Consider the following 12,281-nt stretch of genomic DNA (forward strand, 5'->3'; position numbering starts at 1 on the left):
GATTCCCGTGACTATGCGCGATCAGCTTTTCCCAGGGATCTAGCGGGATAGCTCACGTACGTCCAGCGGCAACACACCTTCGATGTTCACAAAACCCGCCGCCACCAAGCACCAGACTATATATATATATAGGCCAGCGCCAACGAGAAAGAAACGCCACGCGCGCTCAGGGGCGGTCGGCTCGTCCGGCGTATATACATAGGACATGTATATACAGGTTACAAGGACTTGCACGGCAAGAAAGCAAACTCAATGACCTGCTGCTAGTTATATATACACGCACGACTTATTATAGCCTAACAAAAAAACTGCTAGTACAACTAAACACACTCCTAAATAGATTATATACAACAGCTAGTTAAAGCAATTCATGCCTACACAAAACTCGATTACAATTCGGACATTGGCGATGACTGGAAGAACTTGCAGTCCGGATGCTAATAGCATCTTTGATAGATGATGGTCCAAAATTTGACGGTCCAAAATCGAAAATGTAAAATTTAAACTGTTAAGAAGTGCGTTTTGGAGCTTCGAAAAAAGGCCAACTCCAACAGATGGTCCAAATTCTCATGGTCCAAAAGATCAACTCCAATAGATGGTCCAAAACCGGTCAGCAGCCGTGCGTCTGCTGTTCAGCCGCTGTCCAGCCCAAAATTCTCGAGTTGGTCATGCACATCGGTGTCTCTAATCCCTCTGTACACCTTCATGAAACATCTGATGCGTTGTTCTTTTCGCATAGGGTTAACAGGAATGCCCATCAAATGATAGAAGTTATAATCTAAATGTTTTCCACGTTCGTTTTCAATGATCATGTTATGCATGATCACGCAAGCAGTCATGATGTACCAAAGGATCTTTTGATCCTAAAATCTAGATGGTCATCGCACAATACCAAATTGAGATTGCAAAATCCCAAATGCCCTCTCAACATCTTTTCTAGCCGCCGCTTGTACATTATGAAAGACAAGTTCTTTTTTACCTTCAGATTTTGCAACCGGCTTGATGAATGTACTCCACCTCTGGTAGATCCCATCTCTTCTTCATGCAAATCAAATTCCTCGTCCGACCATAACTCATCCACGAAAGAGGAGTCAACCGAGCTCATCTACATTGCACACAACCACCGTCAAACATACTATCCAATCCCAAGTTAAATCATCAAGTTTCGTCATTTTTTTTACCTTGGGGAATTTCGTCGAACACCTAGTGCGCGCGGTGGAAGAAGATGGCCGTCGGTTGGATTGGCTGCTGTTGACGGCTGCGGTCGGCTCCTCCGGACGGTGGCGGTGATAAGAAAAGAGCTTCGAGGCCGGCCAAGAGGAGCTCGGCGGGCGGCGAATAGTACTTCGGCAGCCGGACGGAAGGCTTCGTGCGGCGGTCGTGCGGCCGACGCAACAACCGTGAACAGGCTCACGGCCGACGGGGACGAGGTCGGCGGCAGCCTTAGACCCGGCGGAGGCCTACCGCGGCAGCCGGACCGCCGGAGGCGCCGAATCCCGCGCCGGCTGCCTCCCGATTCGGCGGCGTCCGGGGCGGCTGCGAGCTGGCTACCGGCGAGGAAGGCGACGGCGACGGAGGGCGGCGGCGGGGATTTGGGGTGGTGGCGGCGCCGACATCGTGATTTTCGGCGGTCGCGGCGGCGGATTCTGGTCGGCTGGTCCTTGGGCGGGCGGACGGGCGCGGGCGGGAACAGAAAGGAAGTGGCGTTTGGGCGTTCGCGGGCGGCCGTTGGTTTTGGACCAGATGCACCTCGTGATGTAAATTTGCACCGTGAGGTGTTGGATTTTACATCACGAAGAGGCCGCGGTTCAATTTTTTTTGCATATGAACCGTCTGTTGAAGCACCGTTTTTGTCCCAGACGGTCCAAAAGTTAGTTATTTTTACATTTGGACCATCTATTGAAGATGCTCTAACTTAAGTGCCTCTTCTGTTTCAATTCGTAGGGTTTGAAAAAACATAGGAATAGAATAAAAATGTAGGGTTAGGGATGTCATGGCACTTATAAAGGTATGTGAATGAAAAACACACCATTCTGTAACATAATTTATTTGATTATGTACTCGTACACAAATTAAAACTTGTTCGGTAGTGACTCCGACGAAGGGCTTGCTGCATGGATAGTCACTTACAAGGGCCTCCATGTGGTTCGTAGGATTGGAAAAGCACAAGCATATATAAGAAAAACATCGGAATATGATGCCATGCCACTTCAAATTATACATGAATTGAAATCACAAGATTCAATAATATTTCCTTCATTCCAAACTATAAGGTGTATTTATTTAAAAAGAGAAATGTCTCTATGTTTGACCAAGTTTATAAAGAAAAATATAAATACCTAGAACACCAAGCCAGAATCATTAGATTCATCATCAAATGTATTTTTCGTACTTATTTATTGGGTGGTGTAGATGTAGATATAATTTTGTATAAACTTAGTCAAGCATTGAAATATTTGACTTTTCAAACATAATACATCATATATTTTGGAACGGAGGAAATATTATTGAATCGTGTGTTTTTGCTACATGTATAGGATTCAAAGAAAATACCATAGAAAAATACGTAAATTTTCCATAGAGATTGTTTTTTTAGGAAAAGGATGTTAAATCCACCGGCTTATGCATCAGTGAATGTATACAGTCATATTTATTAATTAATAAATAAACGTTTGACAAGAACATACATCAAGTTACCCGAAGCCACCACTCACACCTACAAATTCGATAATATGGAGTACTCTCAGTTTCCATATGGAGTACTCTCAGTCCACATAATGTATAAAAACTTACACGCGGTGCAGCAAACCTAAAGCATACACGACATACACACATTTTAGAAGTGGCCATCGTAATCGAACCGTTGGCCCATCTTCAAGAAAAAGATCCGCACCATACCTGTTAGTCCGTAAATCCGTCGATGCCACCACGGTGCCCAACGACACCACCTTCCTGTGGGCAAACTCCTGAACACGTCACGGTCGCCGTGGGCACACCGCAACACCATGCCGCCAAGTACTACCAGCCGACACAGCTTGAAGTCTCTAGAAGATCTGTCGCACGTAGCACCTTCCAAACAGGCATGACACTGCGTAGCACCTGTCAGCCAGGCATGATTTGACATCTCCATCAAAACGTCATGCAATACGAACCGGCTCCACCTCATGCCTCTGTCTTCCATGGCTGCTCCATAAATGATGCTCTCAAGAGAGTAACACACTTCAGTGTCGTCATCGTCCGATTTAGAAGATCAGATCTTATGGTTTCCCCAGTAACAGCACGAGTGGGCCGATAGTAGTTACACGATGATGACTTCATTAAGGTAACAGTGCAGAACGTCACCATCAACTCAGTTTTCACCCGCAACTACGTCTCCTCGACTCATAGCCGGGACTAGATGACGGATCACAAGATCCGACCGTCCAGCCTCAGGCCAACCATCTCCCGCGAAGGAGGTGGACACCATCGCCACGCCCAGGGCCGGAGCCCCCGACGTCCTCGTGTTTAGGCCTTTTGGAGGATTTGACTCGTGAAATTTTCCTTTGTGTGTCTTTTGATATGCATGAAATGAATCCGTGGGAATTTTACCTATATGGAATCCTTTGCACCTCATTTCTGATGATAATTTCCATCAACTCAAATCACTTCATGCTAACTACCTATATATATTCTTCACCCTGGGTGAGGAATAGTTATTCTTCACCCCTTCTATTTGAATATCAATGTATCGTATTTTTACGTCCCGTAAATTTTATCTTACTTCACACATAAAAAGGAAACGTAAGAAGATACTTAATCACCGTAAAATTATTTTATGTTACATATATTTATGAACGTAAAATTATAGTGTAAAATGTACATAAAAACAAATTTTCAGGTCTTGTGACCCATAATTTTGTTTTTTATGTCAAATCTTACGTTGTGAATCAATATGAATGTAACTATTTGTATATCATATGTAATTCATGTATGAAACAATCGTAAAATTACCTCGGGTGAAGAATAAACTATTCTGCACCCTGATGAATAGAGTATTTTATCTACCACCGGTGGTAGTTACCACCACTTGTGTTTTGTATGTTGTATGTAGTATCTATCAAATCGGAGAGTATGTATGCGTAGTATGTAGTATATAATCATGTTTAGGTAGTATATATACTATTTATTTGGTAGTATGTATCATATTTTGTGTATGCTCTTTTTTACATACAAATATATGCGTATTTCACAAATATAATAAAAACTATGAATCAACTTGTAATTTTTTCATGTAACTCACTTTGAAAAATCTTATATATAGTATATGAACATAATAGAAATGATAAATTAGTATATATGCTTGATTATATTTATATATATATATATATATATATATATATATATATATATATATATATAATGTTTGGGACACCTAGTATATATAATTTCTCAGATCCTTACGTGCAGGCATTAGGGATAGTGATATTCTTCGTCGGGAGTTATGACCTGCTCAAACAAAAAATCACGCCATTTCCTCTTGAAGTGGTCATATGCGGTCCTTTTGTATGAGTTTACACCGCTTCTCCGACATCTTTAATTAAAGAAGAAGATCAATATAAATATATTAGTTGTTTGTATATATATTAGATCATGATAAATAAAATGTGAATAGTGTCTGCGTATATCAACAATTGTTTTATCTCTGTCCCTTTCGGTCATAAAGCGAATGTTCTCAAAAACAATGTATGCACATATATTAGGCTCTTGTTCCTGCTTCATGCACCACTTTACGAGAATAGAATTCAGTCAGATAATAATCAAGCATGACAACGATATTGAAATTAGAACTAAAGAGATGCACGGACGTAGCTAGTGCTACTTAATTACCCTAGGTCGTTTCCATGTCAGTTCCTTTTTCCATTTATCGATAATTTCGTGGATGAACCGTGTCCAAACTCTGCCCGGTAAAGAAAAAGAATAAAGAAGTCATTGATTACTTGATATTTGGAAATGAACTAAAGAGGTTACATAGTGCGATAATAATTGAAATTACCTGCCGAGCATCAACTTCACGTTCCTGTACTCTTCAGTGTCTTTAGTTAGTGAGTTGAGTATTTCAACTTTTTCCTTGTCAACTCTAATGATTAGCAGTAACGAAGGTGGAATGGCCCCGTTTCCAACTGGATGTTAATGTGTGATGCAAGTTGCACGACTGTGTTCAGTGCAGCGAGTTCCAGCGGCTTTGTGGCAATGAGCACAGGCGAGCGAACCTGCCGTTGAGGTAGGTCGCACAGCAGATCAAATGGCATAGGTGGTGCCCAAGCACAGGATCTACGTAGACAGAAAAGATAGATGCACCTTCATTGCTTGAACATAACTACTATTTTGTTGATTTTCCTTTCTGCACACCAATAATTACTTTCATGTGCACTGAATGCAAACTATGATCATGTTCTTGTTTCTTCTGATTTGCAGGTTGGGGTACTACTTATGCTACCATACTGTCATGGCTTGAGCGGAACCTTGATTCCCCCACATCGGCTCCACATGGTCACGCAGCCATACCGACCATACACTAGAATGGTGCCTCTGTTTCACCTAATAATGTCGTCACTTAAGATTGATATGAAAATTAAGAACAACGTGGCAGATTTCATCAGCCGAGTTTCATGTTCATATGATTGTCTGAATGCAAATAACATGGCAACCTCGGTGGTATCACTAGTCAATGGGAATTGATGTTCAGGCTAAAGGCCAGGTGATCTACTCTGTTCTGTACTATTTGGCTTTTATAATAGGTTTTTGGTTCTAAGTATTTGACCAATATTGTATAGTTTTTAGAAGCTCAATACCTAATCTAATGTGGTTTCAGGGTCAAATGTCTTGATATGTGTACGTACTCTTTGACTTACAACCAATACAAATTAATTCAGAATGACAAACGTTTGTTTATTTGAACAAGTAGTATTAAATTGTATCAAACCAACGATACATATCATAGCTCATGATTGGTGAAGATAGCAGATCTCAGACATGTTGGTGAATAAAAGTTTATGTGATTTCTTAAATGATTGTCTGTCAAAAAAATTGTTTGATGTTAAGGCAGTGGTTGCTGAGAGAAGGTGATTTGAACCTGCCGTATTTTATATAATGATACATGACAGAGGAATGGTGATACACTTGAGATATTGCCATTGCATCCTATTTTATCTACTGTGCTGCTTTGCCAAACTAGATAAATCACAATGCTGGTCAAGTGAGGCCTGAGGAGATGATTAAAGTGATGAAGTAGAAACTTCAAACCATACTAAAGGAAACAGGGCGTCATGTATTCTTTTTATATGCTTGCATGTTTTGTACAATTTTGTAACATCTGTCGTAGCACGGAGAATTATATCCATACGCACAATGGGGGCTTAATTTAGTATTGCATGAAGAATCAATACAGAAAAGCCATGGAGAGACAATTTAGAATTATCGGAAAGCCACCACCTATGTCCAAAGTAACTATTTCAACAATATATATACCTAATAATAAAGCGGCTATTGCTTCCGTCGAAAAACCCTTCGCGGTGATTTTTATAAAAAAGCCCGTGTAATCTTTATTATTCAACCCGTGCTTCATCATTTATCTGCAACGCAAAAGGAAAAAACGATTCGCTGTAAAAATTATACACGTACGCATCGCCTCCTCCTGTCGACCCTGGGCCACCCTGACCTGTGCCCAGGCCGCCGCCACACCACTCGCCGCCACACCACTCGCCGCCGCGGCCGACCTCAACCGCCACCGCTGCCGATCTCAACTCACCCGCCTCCGCGGCCGTACCTCTCCCCGCTCACTGCCCCCGTTGCGGCGCTCGAGCGCATCGCGTCGACCCTGGTCCATCCTGGCCTGCGCCCAGGCCACTGCCACAACACTCGCCGCCGCGGTCGACCTCAACCACCACTGTTGTCGATCTCAACCCACCCGTCTCCGCGGCCGTACCTCTGCCCGCTTGCTGCCCCCGTTTCGGCGCTCGAGCACAACTTCTGGATCAAATCAACACGACAGCTACAGTGACTGGGGATGATGCGTCTTCTCGATGCAGAACATCGTTAGCGCGCGGATAAGGCGCGGCGGAGCGAAATACTTGCAGGTGGAGGCAGGCCTCCATGGCTCACACGGGGAACTCCGAGGTTATGGCGCGGCAACGGCGACTCCTTATGGCCAGATAGAGACGCCTAACCCTTGTTCCCCTCATCGTATCCCCTCCTCCGGCAGGAACTCATCATCTGGTGAGATCCCCTCCCCATGCCTCCAACCGTGTGCCAAGCACCAGCAAGAAATTTTGTTTTGTAAGGATTTGTTTGCTGATGAATGAATGTAGTGAATGTAAGATTGTATTGTTGTAGAGACAAAGAATGGAACACCACCTTCAGTTTGTCATCTGATCCCACATTCTCTACCCCATGAGTGAAATAAGATAACAATCCATTGATCAATTCACGTAGCCTCTTTGTTTTGCTTTGCTTGTCCCGCTCAATTTCTCATCATAGTGGAATTAACAATGAACGGGTTGATTTTTCAAAAAAATAGGATAGGACTGACTACATTAGTTAGTTAGCTTATTATTTTAATAAATTAAAATAATTATAAAAAGATTAAAAGCGTACGGTATTTTTTTCTCCCGTTGCAACTCACGGACCCTTTTACTGGTATGTATAAAACAGACAGAGACGACACTTTCTAATGTTCAGCTACATCTGTCTTCTTACCTGCAGTCTTCTTTGGTGTCTGCGTCGTCGTTGTCCGCCTCCTTCACATGCTCTTCGTTGCCACCCACCACGCCGTCAGCAAGGAGTAGTCCGCCAAGCAGTATAAGAAGGATAATTTTTGCCACTTGAAGAGGTACCTGCCCTCAATGTTTTCCCCATGATGCCATACTCTCATTTTGATCAACGAGATTCTTCATATCTCGATTGGTTCAACATTTAATCTAGCAGCATCTGATTTGCATGATGTTTTATTGCGTACTGGATGATTATATCTCGAGATTCTTCATACCGGATCCCCATGATCAACGAGATTCTTCATATCTCGATTGGTTCAACATTCTTCATATCCCCAAGTTATTTTGAGAAGAAAGGGGATGACCGAGATGATTTTCTGCAGCCATATTTACATCTTTGGAGCATACTTTGGTCAAGACGTTGGAGGTGGCTACCATGTTGCTTCAAGATGATGGAGTAGTGCATGTAGTTCTTGACGATTGTTAGTTAGTTTTGTAAGGAAACAACTGTATTATATTTTTTAGTCATTCATAAATTGTAATTAATGTCTTGACAATATAATAGTACTTCCTCCGTCACGGTTTAGAAGGCACAGTTAAACTTGCGTGCGATTTTCAAAATAGACAAGGTTTAAGGCGCGAAACCAATTACTCTTATTAATTAGTACTAGTACTACTCATGCATTTTCCCCACATTTATGAAAGATTTTGAAATAGAACAACGACGATATATTTGATGTAAAATGATCAGTGAGCATTTTTATTTAGAAGAAGTTATAGATTATTTTTCTTAATGCCAACTGACCAGCATGTGGGTATGTATATTTTTCTTTGAATATAATTAAAATATCGTGTGTTGCGCGTGCATGCTAACTATGTTGCTAAAACCAAATATCTCTTAATCAAAATTGTTGCTTCACGCCAACCTGCCCTAGCCCCATCATCAGTGTGTCCGCGCCGAGACGATCAATAAACGATCCACATCGTCAACTTATAGGGCGAAAACTGGCAGTTTTGTCGTCGATAGTAGGTATATACTCAAGTGCAACACGGAGGTTGGGGATGGAGGAGTGGCCCTTGCTCGTCTCCCCTTAACTCCGTCTTTGGGCTTGCTTCGGTCCTTGTAGTTGTCGTTCACTACTGCATGTACGGACATGAATACAATTTTTATTATTTTTGTGTTCTTTGTATTGTCAAGGCATGATGAATGGATCAAAAGTTTTCTAAAAAAACTGAAGCCGATGATACACCGGCCCTGTTTGGATCCATGGGTTAGAGTTAGAGTTGGTTAGATTGGACCCAACTAACCCAAAACATCCAAACGGGAGGGTTAGAGTTGGTTAGATGCATCTAACCCACCCAAGAGGTGCTTATTTGGGTTAGAGTTAGGTGACGCTCAGAAAAAGTAACTTTCCCTCTACCTTCACCACACAAAATCCTGGATAAAGGAGGCAAATGATTGGAAAAGTGCATTTATTGATAATCTAACCCTTTCATCCAAACACCTCTTTGTTTAGAGTTAGCTTAGGGTTAGTCTAGAGTTAGAATCTAAGGGGGCGTTTCTTTCCAGGGACTTTTTGGTGTAGGGACTAAAAAAAATCCTTTTTAGTCCCATGTGAAAGAAACAGGAGGGACTTTTGGGGACTAAAAGGGGGTATTTGGGACTAAAGGAAGAAGTCCCCATGGGAGGGACTTTTTTGGCACTTTTTTCAACAGTGCCCCTACTTTTAGCATGATATTTAATAACTTCTATTATATTACTAGGGGTAACATGGTCTTTTTGCATGTCATTTAATGACCTCTAGTCCATGTTTAGTCCTTGAAAAGAAATAAGTAGGGACTAAAGACTTTTTAGTTGGGACTAAAAAAGTCCTAGGACTTTTTAAAGAAACAGGACCTAATTCTAACCTCTAACCGACTTAGAGTATCCAAACATGACCACCTTCTAGCAAAACCGATGCATCCATCCACTGTTTCTTCTCGTCTTCACGATGTAAAACATGCACTCTAAATCCTTTAAATGCGTAATGTAACATCACCAACCTTGAATCAGTTGGATCATTGAATAGCTAGTGAATGCCCCACTAGTTGTGTGAACACTTATCTGCAACATCATGCGAACGTCCAGTAGTATGAAACCACACCGGATCTGCTGATAGTACACCTCATCATTACTTCGCTCCATTTACAGTTTCAGTTCTCCAAAGAGACGGATCTGGATGCGCGCGTGCATGCATCAATGCATATGAAAACGAGGAGGCGCACGCACGCCGCCGCCGTGATTTCCCACGAGTAGTTATATAGCGGAGTACACCGTCTGTGAGGCCGTGACCAAGTAAAAAAAGCACCTTCAAACTTCCTTCCTCGCCAAGCGCTGGCCACAAAGTTAGATCATCGCGCACACTCACAGTCGCCGGAACCATGTCGTTCGCTGGTGTATCCGTCGTTGCTGGAGGCAAGCTGCTGCAGCCGTCCGCGGAGTCGGCCATGATCTACTCCGGCACGGCTAGCGGCAGTTGGTATCACCTGCTCGTGGTCCAAGGTTACTCCCGCGTCAAATACACGCCAAACAAAGTGTGCATCAAGGGTTGCTCTTTCAGAGCTGGTGGCTACCGATGGGCTTTGAAGTTCTACCCCAATGGTAATCATTCGGAGGATGCTGGGTTCGTGTCTATTTATCTTTTCCTTGACCAGGATGTTGCACAGCCTGTGAAGGTGCGCGTCCAGTTTAGTTTCATTGATGAGGTTGCAAAGCAAGAGCCCGCACAAATCCATGCGAGGAAAAAGGTTGATTTCTCTAGCGATGACCCTTCATGGGGACGCGCTCGTCTCATGAAAGGTGGAGAGGACCTTGAGGAATCAGGGCATCTCAAGGATGATTGTTTCACCATCCGATGTGATTTCCTCATCGCCGAAGCAGCTTCTACCTTCATCGGGGTGCCACCATCGAACATATGCAAGCATCTAAAACATCTCTTCACGACCAAGGTCGGCGCCGACGTGACGTTCGAGGTCGGCAATGAGACATTCTCTGCTCACCGCTGCGTGCTTGCGGCCCGTTCCACTGTCTTCATGGCGGAGCTCTTCGGCCCCATGAAGGAAGGCACCACGACTGAAGCCATACGTGTTGATGACATGGAGCCAGACGTGTTCGAGGCCTTGCTTGTTTTCATCTACACCGACTCGACGCCCAAGATGGAAGGAGAAGAAGAAGACGACGAAGCAGAGGTTGTTACGTGGCTGAGGCACCTTCTTGCCGCGGCTGATAGGTACCATCTCCAACGGCTGATATCTATGTGTGAAAAGAGGCTGTCGGAACACATTGATGTGAGCTCGGTGACGGATATCCTTGCTGCAGCTACGCAACACCATTGCTGCAGACCCAAGGAGGCATGATTGGAGTTCCTCAAAGCCCAATCCGCTGAAGACCTGCAACAGGTGTTAGCCGTAAACCACGCCAAGCCGTTGGAGCTCAGTGCTGGTCGTTGCGAGCTGTTGGGCAGGCCCGCGTTGCGCGCGGTTGTGCGCGTCATGTGCGTGGAGAGCCCGGCTAGGTCGTGTGTGTGGTTGGCATGAGTGCGTGCGTGTGTTAGTGGTCAGCTTAGTGGACGTGGGTGCTGTGTCACCCAGGAATATAAACCAGTCGTGATCAGAGCTTGTAAGACGGGAATTGCTGCAATGTAGACATTGCAAAGATCAACAAGATTCGGGCGTTCGTGCGCCCACAGCGGCGTTCGTGCGCCGGCCCGGAATTCCTTGTGTCTTGTGTCTTCTTCTACCTCTAGCCGAGAGTGAGGGAGGGCTGCGGTTTCAACAACAGGTTATGGCGACGAGTGACTGGGAGCACATTGTTGTCACCAATCCCTTCGTAGTGAACGAGCTCATCGTCAAGCTTGCTTCGAAAATGTAACTCGTTCCCGGAACGGTGTGCTTTCCTCTTAGTGCGCACGTACTCTGCTTCAAGAGACATGGTGTACGTATCTGTTTACCGATTATATGCTGTGTTAGAGAAACACCGTGTGTATACCCATGCCACCGGATGGTTTGTAAATTCAGTTAAGTAATTGCAAATGTACATTGTCCTGCGTTTTTCTCGTGTGAAATAATCATATCTCGCTGTGTGCCTTTTAAATTGGACAGCAAGACACCTGCTTGTTCATTATGGTTGGAAATGTAGCAATTTAGATGTCAAAAAATAATCTATACCGTGTCACTGGAATTTTCATGGTAGAGAATTATTTTTTCAACAAGGGGAATATATTAATACCGCGGACATATCGATTACATCCAGTCTCTGCAACTGGGCAATACCCTAATGCCACTACAGATGCACACAGCAAAAAAAAAAGTTCCGTTACAATGATCTAGTCCTTGAAGCAGCAGTACAAAGACCACCAACAAGACAACACCTGAAATTCAAATTCTTCAGATGCACGCCTCCAAGAAGAAGACAGTGTACAAGCACTGTCCTCACCCGATCATAGATTATAAGTTTTCACCCTGAGAAAGTTCATAGATCATAATGCAACCAAT

At 43.6% G+C, this 12,281-nt stretch overlaps 1 pseudogene; it reads left to right on the forward strand.

The window, feature by feature from the left end:
* Positions 1–10,169: 10,169 nt before the first annotated feature.
* Positions 10,170–11,658, forward strand: LOC123450450 (annotated as a pseudogene).
* The last annotated feature ends 623 nt before the right edge of the window (positions 11,659–12,281 follow it).

The sequence above is a fragment of the Hordeum vulgare genome, chromosome 1H (assembly GCF_904849725.1).
Source record: "Hordeum vulgare subsp. vulgare chromosome 1H, MorexV3_pseudomolecules_assembly, whole genome shotgun sequence".
NCBI classification, from domain to species: domain Eukaryota; kingdom Viridiplantae; phylum Streptophyta; class Magnoliopsida; order Poales; family Poaceae; genus Hordeum; species Hordeum vulgare.